The 26,056-nt window shown below is 42.6% G+C and overlaps 1 protein-coding gene across 2 annotated transcripts in view; it reads right to left on the reverse strand.

The window, feature by feature from the left end:
- ITGA9 (integrin subunit alpha 9) overlaps window positions 1-26,056 on the reverse strand; it is a 519,026-nt gene that overhangs the window by 241,920 nt on the left and 251,050 nt on the right. The gene's annotated exons all lie outside the window — the stretch shown is intronic.

Here is a 26,056-nt window from a genome sequence, read left to right on the forward strand (position 1 = left end):
CTTCAGAATTCTCCAGTGCTTTGTTGCCATCCATTTCTGGGTGACATATGTTTGGGGTCATTGTCCTGCAGGAAGACCCAAAATCTCGGACACAAACCCAGCTTTCTGACACTGGGCGATACAATGCGACTGAAAATCTGTTGGTAATCCAGATTTCATGATGCCTTGCACATATTCAAGGCACCCAGTGCCAGAGGCACTTAAGTTCATTTTGGAAAAATGTAGTCTTGCTTTTTTATATGTCTTTGTGTCAGCAGTGGGGTCCTTCTGGGTCTCCTGCCATAGCGTTTCATTTCATTTAAATGTCGACGGATAGTTGACGCTGACACTGATGCTCCCTGAGCCTTAAGGACAGCTTGAATATCTTTGGAAGTTGTTTAGGGGCTGCCTATCCACCATCCGAACTATCCTGCATTGACACATTTCATAAATTTTTCTCTTCCGTCCACGCCCAGGAAGATTAGCTACAGTGCCATGGGTTGCAAACGTCTTAATAATGTGGACAAAGGCAAATCTAGATCTCTGGAGATGGACTTGTAACCTTGAGATTGTTGATATTTTTCCACAATTTTGGTTCTCAAGTCCACAGTTCTCTTCTCGTCTTTCTATTGTCCATGCTTAGTGTGGCACACACAGACACACAATGCAAGGACTAAGTGAACTCCTCTCCTTTTTTATCTGCTTTCAGGTGTGATTTTTATATTGTTACTTGCCCCAGGTGAGTTTAAAGGTGCATTACATGCTTGAAACAATCTTATTTTTCCACAATTTTAAAAAAGTGCCAATAATTTTGTCCAGCCCATTTTTGGAGTTTGGTGGGATATTATGTCCAATTTGCTTTTTTTTCCTCCTTTTTTTGGTTTAGTTCCAATACACACAAAGGGAATAAACATGTGTATAGCAAAAAGTGTTACTGCAATCCTTTTCTGAGAGAAATACTTAATTTTCTTGAAAAATTTTAGGGGTGCCAACATTTACGGCCATGACTGTAAGTTTATATGTTTATTCTTAATATACATACCACTTATATTTTCATAAAACATTTTACAAACAATGCCTTCTTATCTGTTGACTGACTCGTAAATCACATAAAGGAGAAATAAAATGAACTCTTCACAGCTGCACATTACAAAGTTATGTAACTTTGTAATGTGCATCTATTTGCAGTATAAAGCCTACCCTTATCTTGCATCTCTGCATCTTCTGCGATAACTGGTGTCTACCATACTAAAGTGAACCACGGCCATTATATCAACGCCAAGTTACTGTTTACGTCACCGTCTACAGCCACCCTGTGAGTGATTCCATGCTACCCTTCTCATGAATAATCATAACTGAGCATGCTGAGCCTTCCTTGATTGGCTTAGCACATCTCATTTGATTCTCCACGTCTTGGACAATCAGCTTCCTAACAGTGTGCATGCGCAGTTGTCTCGGTTGGGCCAGTGAGCAGTGGAATGGATGCAAGGGATGATGGGACTTGTAGTAATTTGGCAGCGCTGGGAGGAACATTCAGGAAAAGCTGCGTTTATTTTACTTACTTTCACTAACCTTCCTATGTTCCCCTGGAGCTCCGCAACAGCTGATTGGTCGGCCGGGCTGTCTACTTCCTACTTCCCTTAGCCCGGGACGTCACGCAGTGCTTCAGCCTACCACCGGCCACAGCGATGTCCCGACCGATCAGCTGTTGCGGAGCTCCGGGGGAACGTAGGAAGGCAAGTGAAAGTTTGTTTTCTCATTTTTGCAGGCCGGGCAGGATGGAATAGGAATAGTCCGTACCGGACATCTCCTTTAAGTGTGTTTGGATAATTAAAATTTTTTATGGTTTTGACTAGGGATTCACCGAAAGGGAAATTTTGGTCCAAAACCGAAAATTTAGGTTGTGCTTGGCCGAAAACCGAAAATGCATTGTTCGCCCACTGTTTTTGCAGAACTTCTGACCTCTATAACTTTTTTTATTTTTCTGTAAATGGGGATGTTTGAGGGCTGATTTTTTTTTAATCACTTTTAATGAAGTTGTTTCTGATTAAAACTTTGGTGTTTTTTATATTTACGTTATCAAACGTACGGGATCATTAACATAATGCTTTTATGAACCAGACATTTACGCACCTGGTGATACCAAATATGATTTATTAAAAATTTTTACACTTTAAACATTTTTTTATAGGAAGATGGGAATTTTATTTTTTGTTGGGGAGGGGCTTATTCATTTTAATTAAAACTTTTTTTTTGTTACACTTTTATAGTCCTAGACTATATATTGCAATCTCTAGACTGCAGGTACAGATCAGTGCTCTGCATATGCATAGCACTGATCAGCGTTATCTGTGATCTACTTCTCTGGTCTGCTCGATGGCAGACCAGAGAAGAAGACCCTATGATGGCAGCAGGAGGCAGGTGAGGAGACCTCCGGCTGCCATTTTAGCTGACCTGAGCCATGCGGCCATGCTGCGGGCAATCAGATCAGCCACTGGAACTGCCACAGATGTCATGATCAATAATGATCACGGCATCTGAGGGATTAATGCCGGATGATCGCTGATGTCCAGCAATACGTGCAGGTCCCGTGGTCTATGATGCGAGCGCAATTCCTGCACTCATGTGATAGCCACATCGGGACTCGGGGCATACATGCACATCCTGGTGCACTAAGTCCCGGTTGCCCAGGGCGTACCTGTACGCCCTGTGTCATTTAGGGGTTGGACCGCGCCCCCAAAAGACTTCGGCCCAGAATTCCATCAGCCGAAAATGCCGAAAGGGGCATTTTCAGCCGATAATTTTAGGCGGCCGAAATTTCTGTGCATCCCTAGTTTTGACAATGGATACCGGTATCTCCTTTAAGGGAATTAGCTACATAGAGGTAGGGTTCCTGTTATTAGTATGTCCTATAGTCTCCAACTACTGTGCAGCTGAGCTCAGAGAAAACTGACACTAAAGGTTGCCATACATTTGCAATAACTGTCAGCTAAATGTTCATTCGACATGGCTAAACGTGTATCCTCTATGCAGAGAGGAGAGGTAAACTTTAGGGTCAGACACCTGAACTCTCCCCTAACATCATCTCTTAAAGGAGAATTGGGAGGCTGTCACACATAATATACTGTTTGCTGAACAGGCCTTCTTTGGTGGATTTCGGCCAACATTTGTATAAAATATGTATGGGCACCTTATGTTGAATTCTTCAGAGCTTTTTCTCTACAAAATGTCTCTGTTGATGCATTCTGTATCTACCCAACCAGTGTTTTTTTTCCTTCTCTGTGTCCACTTCAGCTCCATTGCTAATCTGTACTATTGTGGAAAGAATGTTGGGCAAGGTCAGTTTCTCTGTTTTACATTAACAATTCCCAAAACCTCTTGCATACACTCTGTATGTTTGTATGCAAACTCTGTAGGTTTGTATGCAAATATAGTGTCCAGTAAGTTCCTAGTAAGTTTCCTTCCTCTTCTGGCAGCAGCAAAAATAGCCCCCAGTAAGTTCCCCAGTCAGTCTTCCCCCCTGTGCCATAAATATGGTCCCTGGTAAATTTCCCCATAGAATGTTAGATAATAATTGCACAACGGAGTCTGGAGTAGTGAAAAAACAATAAAACTTGCATGCTCACAAGTGCATTCTGATAATAAGTTTCTCTAACCATGGTGTAGATTAACTGTGCTACTGCACAGGCTCTGTTCTCTCCCTGACAAGCAATGTACTCTAGATACTGAAACATGTTCATTGTTCATGTGTTTCTATTTTCTGAATTAAAACTTCAACTGCATGTCAGGATTATTTTATAATATAGATAGAAAAATGAAAAATTCTAAAAATATGTTTAATATAAAAACTTAATTGAAACAATAGATCATTTTCTCATGACACAATGGGGGAGCTTTATCAAAGGATTTAGACAGTTTTTTTCCCGACTAAAATTGTCGCACATAAAGTCGCAGTCTAAACACGTGCAACTTTTTCACGACTTTTGCTTAAGAGGATTTTTAGAACATGATGCATTCTAGTCTATTTTAGACGGAAAAATGCATTGGTGCTGAATTTATCAAAAGCAACTTTTCGGTGAAAAGTCGCATTGACCTAAAGTACTCTGAAATGTCAGACCATGCTGGAGCAGGTTTAAATACAGTCTAAAGCATAGATCTCGAAGTCTGTGTGCAGAATTTATCAAAGGCCGTGCGACTTTTGATAAATTAAGCGCACAATAGACTAACCCTCTGTAGGTTGGTCTATATTGATGCAGGAAATAGACAACTTTGATATATCTCCCCCCCCCCCCCCCCCCATTGCCTTTAAGGGGTTAAATCAGAACATGTGCAAAATCACAAAAGTATGTCTGCTTATTTAGAGCTAAATTACTGTGGTAGTTAAGGGGTAAACAGAATGTGTTCTACAAAAACAGAAAAGTCTTATAACAGAAAAGTCTTATAACAACAACTGCCAACACTAAACTTGTGAAACTGTTTCAAATATTGAAAACAAAGAGCTGAGACAACAGATATGTTAGGATTTTAGTAGAAGTTGAATCTGGCCTACAGCGCTTCCCTGTGATTCCAAAGGTCATAGGAAAAATACAGGAAGCTAGTATGACAGTACTCCAGTCTTTATATCCAAAAGCCAGAAGATTTTGGTTTGTAGAAAAAAAATCTTTATTTCAGCAGATATGTTATAAAGCTTCTCCAGTCAGCCACATTTCCTGAGATAGAGTTCAAACTGTTTGATATTTCCTGAACAACTACAATAACGCGTAAGTGCATCTCTAACTATGTTGAGATGAGAAAATAGCACCAGAGCTGTATCTCCAAGTAAGGGTGGGTTCACACTACGTTTTGTCCCATACGGGAGCGCATACGGCAGGAGGGAGCTAAAAGCTTGCGCTCCCGTATGTAACCGTATGCGCTCCCGTATGCCATTCACTTCAATGAGCCGACCGGAGTGAAACGTTCGGTCCGGTCGGCTCATTTTTGCGCCGTATGCGCTTTTACAACCGGACCTAAAACCGTGGTTGACCACGGTTTTAGGTCCGGTTGTAAAAGCGCATACGGCGCAAAAATGAGCCGACCGGACCGAACGTTTCACTCCGGTCGGCTCATTGAAATGAATGACATACGGGAGCGCATACGGTTACATACGGGAGCGCGAGCTTTTAGCTCCCTCCTGCCGTATGCGCTCCCGTATGGGACAAAACGTAGTGTGAACCCACCCTTATACTGATTCTCCTGCTGAACAATTGGACCAGAGAGTGCATAAAGCCAGGGGTGAGATTAAACCAGTTCTCTGGTTCCCAAGAACTGATAAAATAACAGCTGGTTCTGCAAACTAGGGAGAAGGTGGATTCCCAAACCACATACATAAGATGTATTTACAATTACCGTAAATTCTAAGCGGCCTACTGTATGTGCGGTACAGTATGTGGCTTAATTTCATGTGGGGTACAATATATAGCTAAATTTCATGTGTGGGGTACAGTATATAGCTAAATTTTATATGTGGGGTACAGCATGTGGATTAATTTCATAAGAGGGTACAGTATATGGATTCATTTTATACGTGGAGTAAAGTTTATGGCTTAATTTGATATGTGGGGTACAGTATATGGCTTAATTTGATATATGGGGTACAGTATATGGCTTAGGCTACTTTCACACTGCCGTTGTGCCTTGTCCTTAAACGGCCGGTAATTATTTTTTTCAGCCTTTAACGGGCATTATTGGGACGGGGCACAACGGGCAATAACGGGTCCCGATGGATCCCATTTGCTATACTGTGGTCTGTCGAGCGCCGCTAATTTGTAGCAGGAGTAGCAGAAGAAACAGACAGCGCTATTCTCCTCGGCTTTCCCGACGGTCGCCACACTGCCGTGTCCTAACCGCAGTGTGAAAGCAGCTAATTTCATACGTGGGGGTACAGTATATGGCTTAATTTAATATGCTGGGTAAAGCATATGGATTCATTCCATATGTTGGGGTACAGTATATGGATTATTTTCATATTTAGGGTACAGTATACGGGTTAATTTCATATGTTGGGGTACAGTGTGTGTAATATATTCATATATGGAAGCACAGTACATACATTTATTCAGACATGGGGGTACAGTGTGTTAATTTATTTATGGGGCATTTTATATTATTAATTCATATATGGGAAAACTCATTTGTGAAGCACAGTATATTATAATTGATTTTTGGGGGCATAGTGTATTTTGAATTTCGGGTCTATCGTGTACATTATGAAGAATTTCTGGAGTGGCACAGTTTTAGAGTCTATAGTATGTAGCAGTAGTATATTGGGTGGTAGTATTAGATTCAGAGTGTACAGTGTGTGGCAGTATTAAATTTAGAGGGCACAGTGTGGCAAGGTTATATTCAGGGGCACAGTATCTAGCAGGATAGTAATTATTATTGTCTTCATATAAAGATTAAGAATTTGCTGACACATGAGGAGTCAATGTCGATTCATAATCTCTTTTCTATACAGCAGAGCCTGCTTAACTCTACTCATCTGTAACATTATATTTTGGATAAAATGGCAGAGCTGTAATTTTTTATAACATTTTAATAAATACCATTTTAGTGTAATTTTAGGTCTTACCAAGATCTATATCAGGTGACCAATCTTCTAGTTTACACAGCCCCTTAAAAGGTTCTTTCTAGGGATAAGCGAATCGAATCTGATGAATCCGAATTTGTTACGAATTTAAGGAAAAATTTGATTCGTATGAATGCGAATATCACCGCGATTCGATGTGCGAATAGCTTCATTAAACTCCATTAAGTGAGGTCCAGGGCATCTAAAATGCCGGATCCACATGTGAGGACATGGGGCAAGGAATCCTGGGAAGGTGGGAACAAGGGTTGGCGGGATGACCCTGAATCACATGCAGCTGCAGCCTATCAGCAGCCAGTCACTCCTGTCATTGGAAAAAGAGATGAGTGGATGGGCACCACAAAAATAATGGTAATATATTGAATTGGGTGCAAACAGTGACCGAAATATACAACTAAACCTCCAGTAGAAAACAGCTGATCACTATATTCAAATGCACAACCAAATAATAATGAATAATATATAACCTTTATTAGGAAACACAACACACAGTTAAAAACACTTAAAAAGATACAATCCTAGGTGGAGGAAAGATAAACCTCAAAACACCAAGCCCCCCCAGGGGGAAAACATGAAGGAAAAACCTGTCCTGTGTACAAATCAATCCCCTGATACACAAAACCTATTCACAATATTGCACAGTAATACAGTACAAAATATAAGGTGCAAAAAATAGCAGCGACTGTAATGTGAACAATTCACAATAACAGGGAATAAATGCCCCAATGATAATGCCGCTAAGACCACCTATGCGACCAGGAGAGTATAGTAGCTAAATGCAAAACATAGGACAGGACCCCTCACCACCCTGGGAGGACACAGCAGCTCCACGCGTTCCGCCACCTATTGGTAGCTTCCTCAGGACTCCTGTCATGTCACAGCCCTATATAATCGACAGCCATCTTGCGGCAAGTCACTTCAGCCTTTTACTGCAGAGAGAGAGACAGACAGCAGTGTGTGTTGCACAGAAAAGCCTTTTTACAGCAGCGATTCACCTCCCAGTCACATCAGCGTTCTATTACAGAGAGGGACAGAGAGCAGTGTGTTGCACAGAAAAGCTTTTTTACAGCAGCAATTCATCTCAAACCCAAATCCAGCCAAGAAGCACTGATAAGGAGGGGAGCAAGATTGAGAGAGAAAGTGCAATATTGGGTGTAGTACACAGTCACTGTGTGCTGCAGCACTTGTGTGTACAACAACTGAAAAGCTAATAGTAGCTAGCCAGTTAGGGTGAGCTGAGCAGTAAAAACATATTGTCCTCTATTAAGTGTAACCTGTGCATGCATCTAAGTGGTGTACCTTTTTGCACCTGTTAAAGTCTTAAGGGCCTAGATACTGTGAAAGGCCAGGCAAAAGTACACACCTGCTGGTGTTGTAGACAAATACTGTTTTAAGTGTACTGGAGCGCATTGTCCTCCCCTCATAAGTGCATACCACATATGTACACCTAAGTTGTATACCATTTTGTTCCTGTTAAAGTCTTATAGGCCTAGATACTGTAAAAGGCTAGGCAAAATTACACACCTGCTGGTGTTGTAGACAAATACTGTTTTAAGCATACTGGAGCGCGTTGTCCTCCCCTCATAAGTGCATACGACATACGTACATCTAAGTGGTGTATCATTTTGTTCCTGTTAAAGTCTTAAGGGCCTAGATACTGTGAAAGACCAGCCAAAAGTACACACCTGCTGGTGTTGTAAACAAATACTGTTTTAGTGTACTGGAGCGCATTGTCCTCCCCTCATAAGTGCATACCACATATGTACTTCTAAGTGGTGTACTATTTTGTTCCTGTTAAAGTCTTAAGGGCCTAGATACTGTGAAAGGCCAGCCAAAAGTACACACCTGCTGGTGTAATAGACAAATACTGTTTGAAGCGTAGTGAAGCGTATTGGACTCCCCTCATATGCGCACTAAATATGTCAGGCAGAGAAGTGCCTGGACGTGCACAGGCCTAAATTCATCAGGCAGAGGTTGCAGCAGACTAGGGGCGAGTGGCAGCAGGAGTCACAGCGAGAGGCCTGAGCTACCGGTATCTGCTAGCGGTCATGTCTCGACCAGCAACCCATCTGCTATCATAGATTGATTAACACGGTCATCTACTTCATCACAAGTGACATCTGACACCCCCAGTCAACAGTCGGTGGGTTTCTCAGACACAACCCTCAGTTTGCATGGCCCGGGAGCAGTTCCTGTCTTCCCATTGCCTCTGTCCAAGCATTCAGGCTCCTGAAGCAGACACTGTTGAGGAACCTGAGGAGGACATCAGTGACATGCAGACACAACTTGATGATGATGAAGTCGATCACACTTGGGAGCCGGGTGCAGAAGGGGCTTAATCATCATCAAGAGAAGAGGGTTGCAGGTTGCCCGTGAGGCAGCAGCTGAGCCAGCAAGGTGGTAGCATGGTTGGCAGTCAGCATGGTGGCAGAAGGTGAAAGTCTGAAGCCAAACATGCCCTGGGTAGACCAACTGCTTCGCGGCAGTCTACCTTCCTGGGAGGTAGTGGGACCGGGGTTCCTGGAGTCGGCGGAAGTAGCAGTCAATCAGTGCAGACTGTTGGTGGGAAAATCAGCTACACGGTGGTGTGGCAGTTTTTCATCAAGCTTCCAGAGGATGTTAACCTGGCCACATGCAAGATGTGTCGGCAGAAGGTGAAGCGTGGCCAGGGTCCCAATGTTGGCACCACAGCCCTGCGTCAACATATGCAGCGTCACCATTAGGCGGTCTGGGAGAACCGTGGCTCCGATGTGGTGGTCCAGCCTGCTGCATCACACAGTGGCATGCCATTCCCTGTTTCAGCCAGCCAAAGCTCCACCACCTCAGCCGAAGGTGTGTCATAACCATCTTCTGTCGCTCCAGATGCTCCTGCTCCTCCTACTTTGAGTCAGTCATTCCGGCAGCAATCCATCGGCGAAGCCATGTCCAAGCGACAACAGTACGTGTCCACTCATCCAACGGCGGAGAAGCTGAATGTGCTCCTGTCCAAGTTTCTGGTGCGGCAGTCCCTCCCTGTTCAAGTGGTGGACTCTGCACCTTTCACAGAACTGATGGCTTGTGCCGAACCGAGGTGGAGAGTCCCAAGCCATCATTTGTTTGCGAAGAAGGCAGTACCAGCCCTGCACAATTTTGTGGAACAGAAGGTGGGCCAGTACTTGAGTCTGTCGGTGTGTACCAAAGTGTACAGCGGCGCCGATGTGTGGAGCTGTAACTACGGTCAGGGACAATAAATGTCCTGTACGGCCCACTGGGTGAATGTGGTTCATGCACAGCTACAACAGCAACTTGGACAGCTCACGCCGCTTCTGCCTCCACGATCTCAGGCTGTTGATCCTGTGACTGTGTGCAACTCCACCTCCTCATCCTCCACCGTGTCCTCGGCCTCCACTGCACAGACAAGTCTCAGTGCCCCTCCAGCATACCATGTGTGCATAGCACGGCGGCGTCACGCTGTTCTTCACATGGTTTGCCTTGGCAAGGGAGGAATTGCTAAAGTCATTCATCAAGAAATCGAATCATGGCTTACTCCACGAAAACTGGAAATGGGAACAAGGGTGACCGACAAATGAAAGGACATCTTGTCTGCGACAAGGAAGCCTGAGAAATGCGCCCCCTATAGCACATGTGTTCAATCTGGTTGTCAAGCGGTTCCTGAAGTGTTCCCCCCATCTGCAAGACATCCTAACAATGGGAAGGAAACTTTGCATGTACTTCAGCCACTCGTACACCGCAAAGCACACCCTCCTTGAGCTGCAGCGTCAGAACGGCATTCCCCAACATAGCCTGATTTGCGACATTTCCACACATTGGAATTCCACCCTCCATATGTTGGACCAACTATACGAACAGAGAAAAGCCATCACCGATTTCTTGATGATCCAAGCGAATAGGGGGACTCCCCTGTGTAACTTTAATGTAAACCAGTGGCAGCTCATATGTGACACCTGCCATTTGCTCAGGCCCTTTGAGGAAGCCACATTATTAGTCAGTCGCCAGGATTACAGGATGAACAACATCATTCAACTGCTTCATATACTACAACACGTGTTGGAAACAATGGTGCCTACATCTCACACATCTAACAGCCACATAAGCCCTGTGGGGGCTGAACTGGTGGAGGAGGAGGAGGGGCACAGTGGAGCACAGTTTAGGTTTCACGAGATTGGCAGTTTTTCTAGTCACAGGAGAGTAGGAGCAGGAGCAGCTAGAGGAGCTAGAGGGTTATGAGAAAGGCGAGACAGAGGACCCAGACACACCGTGGCAGTATGCAGTGGAGATGGAGGCAGGGAGTCACTTGCACAAATGGCACCAGGCATGATCACTTGCTTGTGTAGTGACCGCCGAATTGTGACCATTCAGCAGAGGATGACTTCTGGCTCTCCACCTTATTGAACCCTCACAAATGGCACAAAATGGGGGCCTTTTTTATACCCACTGAGAGGGAGGACACACCGACCTACTACAGAGACATCCTACGTAGTCAGTTGGCCGATGCCTATCTGAGCCATCGTCCATCCTCTTGAAGGTCTGACTAAGGGGTCCTCTGACTAACCTTCCACTGCCATAGCTGCTGGGGAGGGGTGGCAGGAGCAATACCAGTTCCATCAGCAGCAGCCTGAGTCTACAGTCACTGATGAGTAGCTTTCGTTATCCGCATAGTGAAGCAACTCAGCAGCAGCAGGTAGACCTGGAGCAGGACCTGAACCAGCAGGTAGTGGCATACCTTCACATGACCATGCCAACACACCTTGAAGATCTTTGACTTCTGGGCAGCCAAACTTGATTTGTGGCCATAACTAGCAGAGTTTGCCCTGGAAAAGCTGTCCTGCCCAGCCAGTAGTGTGCCATCAGAGCGGGTGTATAGTGCGGCCAGGGCCATAGTAACCCCAAGGAGAACTCATCTGTCCACGAAAAATGTGGAGAGACTGACCTTTGTGAAGATGAATCAGGCATGGCTCAGCCAGGATTTCCACCCACCAATGCCTAATGCATCAGAGTAGATTGACCATTGTGCCACACCAACACTTCAAAAATATGGATAGTGCAAAACATATTTAGGGCGCTGCTCCCCAGTTACAGACATTCCTCCGCATCAGACCATATGTGAGTATTGAGGATATGCATTACGTAAAACTTAACTTTTAATAATATTCTTAGGATAAAATAAATGTACCCAAATTTTTTTTATAAATCAAACAAAAGGAAAGGTGTGCAAAAAACACCATGTGCCACCTACACCACCAAGTATTGATGTGATGCAAAGACCTCTAAAAGGTGGAAGGGAACAACTTATGGTCCATTGTAACCGGTGAGGGCAAAAACTTTCCCTGTAAGGCCCTACTCTCGCATTATTAATTCCCTTCTTGGCAAGTGTTACACGCCCTAAAAAGGGCAGCCCCACACAGGAACCTTTCTATATTTGCAACTACAAAAACTGCCATTTCCCAGGATTTTTAAGAGGGAATAGAGAGTTTCCTGTGTGGGGCCACCCTTTTTAGGGTGAGAAACATTTGCCAAGAAGGGAATAAATAGGGCGAGAATAGGGACTTACAGGGGAAGTTTTTACCCCCACCTGCTACAATGGACAATACGTTATTCCCTTCCACCTTTTAGAGGAAAGTGTTACTCGTCTTAAAAAGGGCATTTAAAAAGGATTTTAAAAAATTTGGGTCCATATATTTTATCCTAAGCATATTATTAAAAGTTAAGTTTTACGTAATGCATATCCTCAATACTTGTGCATACTAACACTTTTACAAAAGAGACCGTTTTCTTCCGCCTACCTGCCTCAGCTACTATACTGATCCTGCCACCCGCCTGATGCCACACATCTGATGCCAAGATCTCCTTTTTTTCACCCACCTTCATCACCAGGTACTGGTATTGCCACCCACCGCACCACTCTGTCACCAGGTCACTTTCAGGACTCCTGATGCTGCTGCCACCTTCAAGCTTTCTCATTCTGCCACCATATGTTCTCCTCATGCTGATGCCACCACCAGGCTGTCTCATTCTGCCACCATATGTTCTTCTAATGCTGATGCCACCTCCAGGCTGTCTCATTCTGCCACCATATGTTCAGCCACTATATGCTGTCACCAACTCCAGGTTGTGTCATTCAGGCACTATATGGTCTCCTCATGCTTCCGCCACTTCCAGGCTGTGTCATTCAGCCACTATATGTTCTACTCATGCTGCCACAAACTCCAGGCTGTGCCATTCAGCCACGATATGCTGCCACCAACTCCAGGTGGTGTCATTCAGCCACTATATGGTCTCCTCATGCTGCTGCCACATCCACGCTGTGTCATTCAGCCACTATATGGTCTCCTCATGCTGCCTCCACCTCCATGATGTGTCATTCAGCCACTATATGGTCTCCTCATGCTGCCGCCACCTCCACGCTGCGTCATTCAGCCACTATATGGTCTACTCATGCTGCCGCCACCTCCACGCTGTGTCGTTCGTTCTCTATATGGTCTCCTCATACTGATGCCACCTCCAGGCTGTGTCATTGTGCCGCTCTGTGACAGTGATTCTAATAGCGACCCCACTGATTTGCATGTCATACTGAATAACAGTATTATTTCCCTAACCCAGCATACCCAGCATACACCCTATGCGTATAACAGCAACAACCCTATTGAGGCTCTCTGTATGCCAGAAATAACTGTTTTTAATAGCGATTTGCCGCAAATAAATTCGGACCGAAACAAATTTTTGGGTAAAATTCATTGAATTGTCCGAATCAAATTTTTCCAAAATTCGCTCATCTCGGGATGTTAACAGGACTGACTGCAAATGTAACATCTATAAGGGCAACTAGACTATTCTTTCTTGGTTGAAAAATACATCAGACAGTATGGATTGTATTGGTATATTTCTACCATTTCTTGGAGATAAAGTCCTTCAAATGTGTAGGAAAGCCAAAAAATCCCCTCCAGCTTCTATTGAATGAACATGCAAGCTGCTCCATGGAGTCAAGCATTTTAACTGACTAACAATAGCAGGTATGCAATAACCTAACTAAAGTCATTCTTCGCATGGTAAGATCATTTCTCTCAGCTGGGAGCTCAAAAATTACGAAACTTTAAGTTATCTTAAATGTGTTGCAGATGTGTCAGCTTGTGGAAGCAGCATTAGCATTAAGACATTGTGACAAAATTAACTGTTTACTTGAAATATGCCATCATGTACATCACATTAAGATGGAGGTATGACCTCATAAGAAGAAAGAGGATTACATTAGACAAGCCACAATACATATTAGTAAATATTCACCGTTAGCAAGGCACCATTTGCTTTCAGTTCAATATATATCCAGCTAATATTTCAAAGAAATGTACCATACCTTACACAATCGTGTCTTTCCACACATGAGAGATATGCCACAAAAATGTAGAAATCAGGCTTTCCTCCAATTAAGTTTGGGTCTAAAATCCAAATACAGGCATTGGATGTTGGCATTATAACAGCAACCTTCACTCCAGCTACATTGCAGTGCTAGGAGTTGGCTAGATTTGTTAGAAGCCACCTGAGAGATCTCTGTGAAAAGGGGGCTTGATCTCTTAGGAAAGGGCTCCCAGTGTAAGTGCTAGGCCTGTGGAAGCTACAGCATGGAGGAAACCCAAGTGTAGTGAGACAGGCCAGGCAACTAGTGCTATGGAGCAGTAGGCTCCAAACTAATAGTTAGGGACACTGTTCTGTATAAGTTAGCGCTCAGCTGAGCAGGTTTTTGTTTTGTCTAATGTCCATATGGTTGCCAAAGTTTACTTTGTGGATGAAGAATAATGCTGGCTGAAGTCTGTTTAAAATAAACATTGCTGTGTTTGGAATGCAATTTGTGTTGTGCCAACCATCGCAGATGCTGGAGATGGTGATCCCCGCAAGTGAGTAACCCCTCCAGCTTGTCACACAGATATGTCAAAAGTTTTGATTGTTCAAGGCCCTAGTGAGGCTGTGCGATTAACTCCCTGGCGCATGGCTCGATCTGCATTATTACAGGAAATGGGCATGGGCGTGTTACATTTTGGTCAATAGAAGAAGAAAAAAATTATGAATTGTGATCTGAAAACTTATGAACTTAGACATGCATTGGACTAAACCCCACACAATCACACAGTGAGTTAAAACAAAAACAAAACAAAAAAAAACTCCCTGGAAGCAAACATATAAGAATAAACAGCAACAAACAAAGAGTCCAGCTAACTTCCTACTGTATTAACATGTTGCACACTTCTGCCGGGGATTAATTGAGCAAAAATATACTTTAAGTACAAACATTTTATCCCTGCCATTGCTGAATCCAGACACACACCATCCTGTCAGCAATTGAATGTGTAGTTTTCTTTCCTCTTACTGGAAGCAGACACTAAAGTCCCCATTTCCTTGCATTATTCTTCTGAATAGTGGTTGAATTTAAAGCACAAGTATAAAACCATATGACTAAACCCTCATCTTTATCTCCAGCCTAATATATGTACCATATGCTTTGTCTGTGAATTTCACAGGGACAAGTAATTGTTGAAGATAAAACTGATCAGTTTAGTAATACAGTATATGGGTAGACAACAAAAAGGCTAAATTGAAAGACAGAAGACAATGACATGAGATGTATTGATCTGGCGTGCAGAACTACCGTATATCGCTTTGTATGGTTCATTGAAAAAAATTGGTATTTACAATTCATTTACTTTCTAATGCTAACATAGTATTTCCCTTTACTTGGGTTTCATTCATCCTTTAAACATAAACATGCACAAAATAAAGGATAAGGTTGTAATCTTTCCACTACAGCGACCTAAACACAACATTGCTCTTTTTTTTCTAGATGAAAGATGTGTTTCCAGATGGAAATGAACAGTAAAGAGGTCACTACCTGTTCTATAATCATTTCCTAAGTCTTGTCATCAAGTCCCATACAATAGTGAATACAAGGTAATATTTATTTAGAGCTATTATTAATCTTTCTTTATAGAGATGGAAAACATTAGTAAATTGCTGTCATTGCATCTCTGATAAAAATGTTTTAGGCTACGGTCCCAAGTAGCACTAATGCAGCCTGTTTCATGTTGTGCAAAATGGGCTGCACAGCGGGAAATACTGCGTATTCTGCACTGAGCATACGCTAGCAGCTAGCTGTGTTCAGTGAGGTTTGGGGACGGGGCCACGCATCACAGGCTTGCCGGCTTGTTACAGGCTTGTCAGCAAGGGCCCCCCCCCCAAAAAAAAACCCTACTGAACACACAGAGCTGCTGCCAGCTAGCCCTGTGTGTATGCTCAATGCAGAATACGCAGCGTATTTCCCGCTGCGCAGCATGAAACTGTAGCTTTAAACTGTATTATCTAAGCAGAACTTAATTTCTTATTAGTAGACAGCCACATATACAGTATGGTAGAACTATTGAGAAACATAAGGACTATTCAAGAAGTTATACTGTACACGTATAATATCAGACAAAAGATGTTTGGGACCCATAAAAATCCTTAAATAATTAAACAGCTGTGCATCAAGCATTGTAGTCTAATCAGGAATACACTACCTCTTTAACTACCTAACAAACATACTAAGGGAGAAAACACCAACAAATAAACATAAGTTTATCTTTATTAACTGTTTTATTAGTTACACTTTGCTAGTAACAATTTGGACCCCCTGTTGCAAAAATGCCTTTATTCTTCATGGCATACAATCTACAAGGCGCTGGAAACATTGCTCAGAGATATTGTATCATGCAGTTCCTGCAGATCCTGCTGCATATCCATAATGTGAGTCTCCCATTTCACCACATCCCAAATGTGCTCTAATGGATTGAGATATGGTGACTGTGGCGGCCACTGGAGTACAGTGAACTCATTAGCATGTTCAAGAAACCAGTTTGAGATTATGTGAGCTTTGTGACATGGTGCATTATTCTGCTGGAAGTAGCCATTAGAAGATACTGTGGTCATAAACGAATGGACATGGTCAGCAACAATATTCAGGTAGGCTGTTCCTTTAAACAATGCTCAGTTGTTACTAAGGTGCCCAATGTGTGCCAAAAAAAATGGCCCCCACACCATTACACCTCCACCAGTATGAACTATTGATACAAGGCAAGATGGATCCATGCTTTCATGTTGTCTACACCAAATTCTGACCCTGCCATCTGAATGTCGAAGCTAGAATTCGAGACTCATCAGACCAGGCAACATTCGTCCAGTCTTCCGTTGTCCTCCTTTGGTGAGCATGTGCAAATTGTAGTCTCAGTTTCCTGGTTATAGCTGACATAAATGGAATCAGGTGTGGTCTTCTACTGCTGTAGCCCATCTGCTTTAAGGTTTAATATGTTGTGCAGTAAGAGATAGTATTCTGCATAACTTGGTTGTAAGTGGTTATTTGAGTAACTGTTGCATTTCTGTCATCTCGAATGAGTCTGCCCATTCTGCTTAGACTTCTGACATCAACAATGCATTTTTGTCCATATTTATATTATTTCAGACCTTGTCCGACCATTTATTGTAAACCCTAGAGATGGTTGTGTGTGAAGAGCCCAGTAGTTCAGCAGTTTCTGAAACACTCAGACCAGTTTGTCTAGCACCAACAACCATGCCACGTTCAGAGTCACTTAAAGGAAAACTAAAACGAGTTTTAGGCTGCCCAACCAAGGGCAGCATAAAACTAGTGCAGGCATTGCAAGTCCTGGGCACTTTGATGCAATCTAAGACACTAGGGCATCTCTGAGTAATGATAGTTTAAAAATGCTGCAGGGATCCGGCTAAGTAGTATTTGGGGCGCATCCCATGTGTCTCTGATACTCTATGTGTCCCATGTATACACTGCTAAAAGGAGACATGCCAGCAGCCTGGGGAGCAGCCATTGGGACATAGCCCAAGGAATACTTACCCGAGGACTAGGACTGCAATTGCTCTTGCTGCCATGTGATTAGCTATTTGTTTTAATTTGCAATAAAAAAAATGGTGGCAGCACTCACCAATGGTGCAAAATTCCAATCATCTTTATTAGATCAACAGCTAACAACAGCATACAGCATAGGGGGATGTGGAAAGGAATGGGCTATTTATATTAACAAGCAATTTTACCGATGTACCTAGAAATGTGGCCAGTGACTGTGTTTTCCATCATATACTCATAAATGTTGAAAATGGCGGCATTGTTATCAGTTGTAGCTGGCATTTCTAAAGCCATATGATAATCCTTAACCTCTTAACGACAAAGGACGTAAATGTACGTCATGGTGACGTGGTACTTAGCGCACCATGACGTACATTTACGCGCTGACATGATCGCGAGTACCGGAGCGGCCAGCAGCAAGGGACCCGCCCGTAATGGAGGGCATCCTCAATCGCGCGGATGTCCGCCATTAACTCCTCCGATGCCTTGATCAATACAGATCACGGCATCTGCAGCTGTGCGGTACTTTGCACGGATGATCGGATCGCCCGCAGCGCTACCGCGGGGATCCGATCATCCAGCACGGCGGCCAGAGGTCCCCTCACCTGGCGCCGGCCGTCTCCCGGGGTCTTCTGCTCTGGTCTGCGATCCAGCAGACCAGAGCAGAAGATGACCGATAATACTGAGCAGTGCTGTGTCCTATACATAGCACTGCACAGTATTAGCAATCAACTGATTGCGATGAATAGTCCCCTATGGGGACATAAAAAGTGTTTAAAAAAAAGTAAAAAAATTTAAAATAAAAAAATAAAAAAATTTGAAAAATCCCCTCCCCCAATAGAAAAGTAAAACCGTTTTTCCCATTTTACCCCCAAAAAAGCGTAAAAAAATAATTAATACACATTTTTGGTATCGCCGCGTGCGTATAAGTCTGAACTATTAAAATATATTGTTAATTATCCCGTACAGTGAACGGCATAAACGTAAACATTTTTTAAAAAGTCCAAAATTGCTGCTTTTTGGTCACATTTTATTCCCCAAAAATTAATAAAAAATGTATAAAAAGTAAAACCTAATCAAAAGTGGTACTGATAAAAACTACAGATCATGGTGCAAAAAATGAGCCCTCATATCGCCCCATGTACGGAAAAATTAGAGAGTTATAGGTGGTCAAAATAGGGCAATTTCAAGCATACAAATTTTGTTAAAATGGTTTGAGATTTTTTTTAAGCGGTAAAATTATAGAAAAGCATATAACATGGGGATCATTTTAATCGTATTGACCCACAGAATAACGAAAACATGTCATTTTTACCAGAAAGTGTACAGCGTGAAAACAAAACCTTCCAAAATTAGCAAAATTTCGTTTTTCTTTTCAATTTTCCCACATAAATAATATTTGTTTGGTTGCGCCGTACATTTTATGGTAAAATAAGTGATGTAGTTACAATGTAAAATTGGTGACGAAAAAAACAAGCCCTCATATGGGTCTGGGGATGGAAATATAAGAGAGTTAAGATTTTTAGAAGGCGAGGAGGAAAAAACGAAAATGCAAAAATAAAATTGGTCTGGTCCTTAAACCCTTAAGGACCCTTGACGTACGCGTACGTCATGACACAATGGTACTTAAGGACCCATGACGTACGCGTACGTCATGGACAATTCCGGCCCCCACCGCGCACCGGGTGGGGATCGGACCGGGATGCCTGCTGAAATCATTCAGCAGGCATCCCGTGCAAAGGCCCAGGGGGGTCATCAAACCCCCCCATGTCGGCGATCGCGGCAAATCGCAAGTGAATTCATACTTGCGATTTGCGCGATTCCGGGTCATTACGGGTCTCTGGCGCCGAAGATCCACTTACCGATCCGGAGGCTGCGAGTGACGGAGATCGGCGGGCGGCTACGTCGTGTGGCTGGATCCTACGGAAGCCGGTGAGTTGCCTAGCGACATCTGGAGGGTACAGTTTGAGACCACAAGATAGTGGTCTCTAACTGTAGCCCTCCAGATGTTGCAAAACTACAACTCCCAGCATGCCCAGACAGCTGTTTGGGCATGCTGGAATATGTAGTTTTGCAACAGCTGGAGGGCTACAGTTTGAGACCACTATATAGTGGTCCCTAAACTGTAGCTCTCCAGATCTTGCAAAACTACAAATCCTAGCATGCCCAAACAGCTGTTTGCTGTCCGGGCATGCTGGGATTTGTAGTTTTGCAACAGCTGGAGGACCACAGTTTGGAGATCGCTTTGCAGTGGTCTCTAAAACTGTAGCCCTCCAGATGTTGCAAAACTGCAAATCCCAGAATGCCCAAACAGCTGTCTCGGCATGCTGGGAGTTTTAGTTGTGTACCTCCAGCTGTTGCATAACTACATCTCCCAGCATGCCCTTTGGTGATCAGTACATGTTGGGAGTTGTAGTTTTGCAACAGCTGGAGGCACACTGGTTGGAAAATACTGAGTTAGATAACAGAACCTAACTGAAGGTTTTCCAACCAGTGTGCCTCCAGCTGTTGCAAAACTACAACTCCCAGCATGCACGGTCTGTCAGTACATGCTGGGAGTTGTAGTTTTGAAACAGCTGGAGGTTTGCCCCGCCCCCCCATGTGAACGTACAGGGTACATTCACACGGGCAGGTTTACAGTAAGTTTTTTGCTTCAAGTTTGGGCTGCGGCAAACTCCTAGCGGGAAACTTACTGTAACCCGCCAGTGCGAATGTACCCTAAAAACACTACACTACACTAACACATAATAAAGGGTAAACACTACATATACGGGGTGTATATGTAGTGTTTACCCTTTATTATGTGTTAGTGTAGTTACACTGTCCCCCCAATAAAAATTAAAAAGTATTGTACGGCAGTGTTTCCAAAATGGAGCCTCCAGCTGTTGCAAAACAACAACTCCCAGCATTTCTGGACAGCCACTGACTGTCCAGGCATGCTGGGAGTTTAGCAACAGCTGGATGCACCCTGTTTGGGAATCACTGGCGTAGAATACCCCTATGTCCACCCCTATGCAATCCCCAATTTAGTCCTCAAATGCGCATGGCGCTCTCACTTCAGAGCCCTGTCGTATTACAAGTAAACAGGTTAGGGCCACATATCTCCGTACTCGGGAGAAATTGCACTACAAATTTTGGGGGGCTTTTTCTCCTTTTACCCCTTAGGAAAAGGAAAAGTTGGGGTCTACACCAGCCTGTTAGTGTAAAAAAATAAACATTTTTACACTAACATACTGGTGTTGCCCCATACTTTTTATTTTCACAAGCGTTAAAAGGAAAAAAAGACCCCCAAAATTTGTAACGCAATTTCTCCTGAGTACGGAAATACCCCATATGTAGGCGTAAAATGCTCCGCGGGCGCACAACAAGGCTCAGGAGTGAGAGCGCACCATGTACATTTGAGGCCTAAATTGGTGATTTGCACAGGGGTGGCCAATTTTACAGCGGTTCTGACAAAAAATAAATACCCACATGTTACACCATTTTGGAAATTACACCCCTCACGGAATGTAATAAGGGGTACAGTGAGCATTTACGCCTCACAGGTGTCTGACAGATTTTTGGAACAGTGGTACGTGAAAATGAAAAATGTAATTTTTCATTTGCACAGCCCACTGTTCCAAAGATCTGTCAAACGTCAGTGGGGTGTAAATACTCACTGCACCCCTTATTAAATTCTGTGAGGGGTGTAGTTTCCAAAATAGGGTCACATGTGGGGGGGTCCACTGTTCTGGCACCACGGGGGGCTTTGTAAATGCACATGGCCCCTGACTTCCATTCCAAACAATTTTTTTCCCAAAAGCTCAATGGCGCTCCTTCTCTTCTGAGCATTGTAGTGCGCCAGCAGAGCACTTGACGTCCACACATGGGGTATTTCCATACTCAGAAGAGATGGGGTTTCAAATTTTGTCCTATTACCCCTTGTAAAAAAAAATAATTTGAGGGAAAACTAGCATTTTAGTGGGAAAAAAATAATCATTTACACACCCAACTTTCACGAAAAGTCGTCAAACACCTGTGGGGTGTTAAGGCTCACTGGACCCCTTGTTATGTGCCTTGAGGGGTGTAGTTTCCAAAATAGTATGCCATGTGGGGGGCTTTTTGCTGTTCTGGCACCATAGGGGCTTCCTAAATGTGACATGCCCCCCAAAAACCATTTCATAAAAACTCACTCTCCAAAATCCCACTGTCGCTCTTTCCCTTTTGAGCCCTCTACTGCGCCCGCCGAATACTTGACATACACATATGAGGTACTTTCTTACACAAGAGAAATTGGGTTACACATTTTAGGAAGATTTTTCCGGCGGAAAAACATTTTTTTTTCTTTTTTTAAATCAACTGGTGCCAGAAAGTTAAACATATTTGTAAATTACTTCTATTAAAAAATCTTAATCCTTCCTGTATTTATTAGCTGCTGAATACTACAGAGGAAATTCTTTTCTTTTTGGAATGCTTTCTGATGACATCACGAACACACTGCTCTCAGCTGATGTTATTATTATAATAATAATAAGCCTTTATTTATTGTTGTCCTTAGTGGGATTTGAACCCAAGGCCCCAGCACTGCAAGGCAGCAGTGCTAACCACTAAGCCACCATGCTGCCCTTAGCATACATCTGCTATGCACGGTTGCTAAAATGGACAGAGATGTCAGCAGAGAGCACTCTGGTCGTGATGTCATCAGTGTTCCAAAGAAAGGAATTTCCTCTGTAGCATTCAGCAGCTAATAAGTACTGGAAGGATTAAGATTTTTTAATAGAAGTAATTTACAAATATGTTTAACTTTCTGGCACCAGTTGATTTAGAAAATAATTTTTTTTTTTTTAAATCCACCGGAGTACCCCTTTAACTGTTTTTTTTGCACTGTGAAAAAAAAAAACATGTTCATTTTCCTATTTGTTTTTTTGCATATATTCTTAATGCATTTAATACTATTTATCTGTAGCTAAATGTGTGCACAACTGATGCAGGCCCAAAATCATCTTCAGGCCTTATTACACAGGGCGTCCATCAGCTAAAAAGGCCACTAATTGCTCTGTTTAATATCCCCCCCTTTTCTTTTTTTTACTTGAGCGCATTATAGAAGAGTTTGTTTTTTCTGCATCTGTTTATTAGACAGCACTCAATATGAGGACCATCACTTCCCAGAATGCAAATCTGAAGCTATACACAACAAGCAAAGAATGTTTAGCTGAACCTGGCAGCCTGTAAACTTTAATAAGGTTATAATACAGGCAGCAATTCAAGAACAGTACAAGACAAGTAAACTGTCTGATTGCAAAGTTTCTGTATATTCTAACTATTGTAAATGATAAAAAGGTGATGCTATAAAATATCTCTCTCTAAACCAGCTGACCTCCTATGGGTAGGTCATCTGTGATTCTTTAAGCTAATAGACACTGACAGAAAAATAACCATTTCACTCATCATGTCAGTTTTAACATGAACTACTAGTAATTTAGATATTTGTTTGGGTTTTCTTTAAGACTCCAGATCTAAGTGACTGCATGCTCCTGTCCACACTGGTTATAAATCAGGGAAGCGTGACCCAAATCTAATTGGAAGGTTGTGACCCTTTTAGTGTGTATACCAGGGAATCATTTCCCTTTGTGTCCTAAATGGTGTTAATCATTAGAAGTCTCTGAGCAGATTACATTTAGTAGTTAAGTATCGCCTGATATCAAGCTACTGTGCCATATAAATGTCATAATATAGAAATTAAAGCATAATATTTTTAAATCAAATTATGTTTGTTGGGTCTGTGACTTTGGGACACAACCGATTCTCAGATGGAAGTAGTCCTGGCAATATTTTGTTAAGGACAGCTATGGTGGTTCACAGACCCGTTTCCAATCAGTAAAGTAATTTTGAAAAAAAAATCGAAATTTAATCTAGCAAGGATAAGCACCACTAGACTATACTTTATAGAATGCATGCCAAAATGTGTCATAACAATACTATGGTCTAGTTATATAAGCAGACTAGACGCTTTGAGTATCACTCCTGAAGAAGCTGATGTACAATGATATTCACAAGGAAACTTATTCCACACAAATCTATAGGGGCATGATTGGTATGTACATTTTACATGATTTTTGCCCCAAACAAATAATAACTGTCATTAAAAACAAATTTTTGCAGAGAGATAAGAAAAAACAAGGTGGTGCGCACCTAGTGAAGATCGCCAGATATTGGTATACTATGGTAGAAAGGGAAGATTCGCCTTTTACCGGAAGGTGTTATGCTAAGAGCACAACACCTGTATTCCTGATGTGAAAGAATGGTCAGCTGTCCCACCGGTATAGAGAGTCTGGTATCGGAGTAGAATAAGCCATGAAATCGGACAGCAGAGGTCATCAAATTGGGACATCATATGAAACGCTGGACCATCGAAGATGCAGAGTCAGGCTTGAAAATCCAGCTAGGTTATTGTTTAAAACATATAAAACAATGCCTTTCATAAGGTGTTTCGAGACTGGACCAGTCTCTTCGTCAGGTATACAAGTACTGATAAAAGAGGTACATATATATTGAACCACAAAGAATAGTTCCAGGTCATGACAACGGATGGTAAACAGTTAATGTACGATACATAACACACATAAAAAATACTTCTATCCATAAAATGACAAGAAGATGGAAGTAATCAGCTAAAACGCAATCCAGCCTGTCAAGAGGGACATCAAAATATGTACATATATGTTTTGTGGTATCGGAGGTGCGATATTACTTATATAGTTGGAAGAACGGTATTGGGTATAGTAGGAAGAACGGTATAGTAGGAAGAATGGTAGTGCCCTCTTGCGATCAAAACAGCAAGTGCATCTGCTGGTAGCAGGGACGTGACAAATTGTGATGACGGTATACATAGTATTGACTCTAAAAAGTAGGCGGAGCCAGAAATGAACGGCGGACACGGAGGAAAACATTTTAATAAGAGGAACGGAACGGTAAGTAATATACTTTCTATATGTTAAGCATCCTATTGCTAGTTGTTGAAGGGCAAATATACTGAATGGTTTGGTACCACAAAGTTGAAGCAGTTGTCATTGTGATCCACTCCCTTACTGATCCAACCTTTTTTCTGCATAAAAGTCTATGCAAAAAAAAGGACGTATCTCCCAGCTCCCAGCAGGCCAGAGAGCGGTGTGCAGTAGCATCCGCTTCATCTGCTAATAATTCATGATTGCAGTGGGTCTCAATGCGATCAAACAGCTTTTTGACATATTAAAGCAACATGTCAAAATCTGTTTTTAACAACAGTAATTCTATAATTTAGTATATTGATAAAATTACACTATATTCTGTATCTGCTCAGAATATACATAGTATTCTACCATGTTTAGGTTTAACATACTCAACTATGAGTGGGTTTTTTGTATGTAGTTGCAATAGTTTTTAACATTATTTTGGTGTTACATAACAAATTATATGTTATATGTTTATATATATATATATATATATATATATATATATATATTGTTGGGATTTCACTCTGGGTTAGCTCTGGGATCATCCTTGACACAGACACAGGACACATTTCTACTTCCTTCAGCAGGCAAACAACAATAGGTTTCAGGACAAACAGGGACAAACAAAATCCTAGGCCGTCTAGCCACTGACTACAAAATACAGCATGCCCCGACTATCAATTAAAAGGCTTTTTCCTGCCAGTTGAAACATGCGTCCTGCAACCTTTTACTCACTGTTCACACACAGCATTTGCGGCCTCTTGCCTTTTTGTTCTCAGACCCCTTGTCTGTCTCATACTGGAAAATGAACACTTCACCTATGTTACCACAAGCTGTCACAGTCCACGTCACTGTTGTGGATCACTCACAGAGCCTGGCTGTGTGCTTCTTGCAATGATCCTTGCCTCTCCCACACAGCCACCTTGCTGTCTTCTGTGGAGAGTCCAGACTATTCTGTTTCCTTTCCTTATGTACTGACTTCCCACAGTTCTGCTGGCCTCATTGATTAGGCACCTGATGAGTATCTCTGCTAGCTCACCTAGGATAAAGGACTGGGAAAAACACCCTTTCATTGCCCTCAATCCTGCCTCAAAACAGGATTATATTTAGCTGTAGACTTTCTATTACGTTCCTGACACCCTGTAAAGACTGGATAGGCTGCATAATGGGCCTTTTTTCTTTTAACCTGATCTCTCTAAGGCTATAGACACCTTGGTACTGTCATAAGAAATTTCCTACCACTTCCTGCCGTAGATTCTGTGTTACTCCTTCATCTAGTTGGCTACAGTGCTGTTTCTGATATACTGTGGATAAAACAACACAGTTTCTAGTTTTGTAGCTCACTGTCTACCACATCCTACTATTTGTTTCAGAGATAGGAGGAGACTGAAGAAAATATAATGGGCAAATCATATTGTGGAAATGGAAGCATCCATGTCTGTCAGGACACGGTGTGGTGCTGATATAATAGTGACTACAGCTGCATTCTGGATACAAAGACATCACAACCGGCATGTATTATTAGAAGGGGAAATGACCATATAAGGTGTCTGAACCTAGGAGTAGGCTTCAAACTGCATACCAGAGAGT

This window comes from Hyla sarda, chromosome 5 (genome assembly GCF_029499605.1).
Source record: "Hyla sarda isolate aHylSar1 chromosome 5, aHylSar1.hap1, whole genome shotgun sequence".
NCBI classification, from domain to species: domain Eukaryota; kingdom Metazoa; phylum Chordata; class Amphibia; order Anura; family Hylidae; genus Hyla; species Hyla sarda.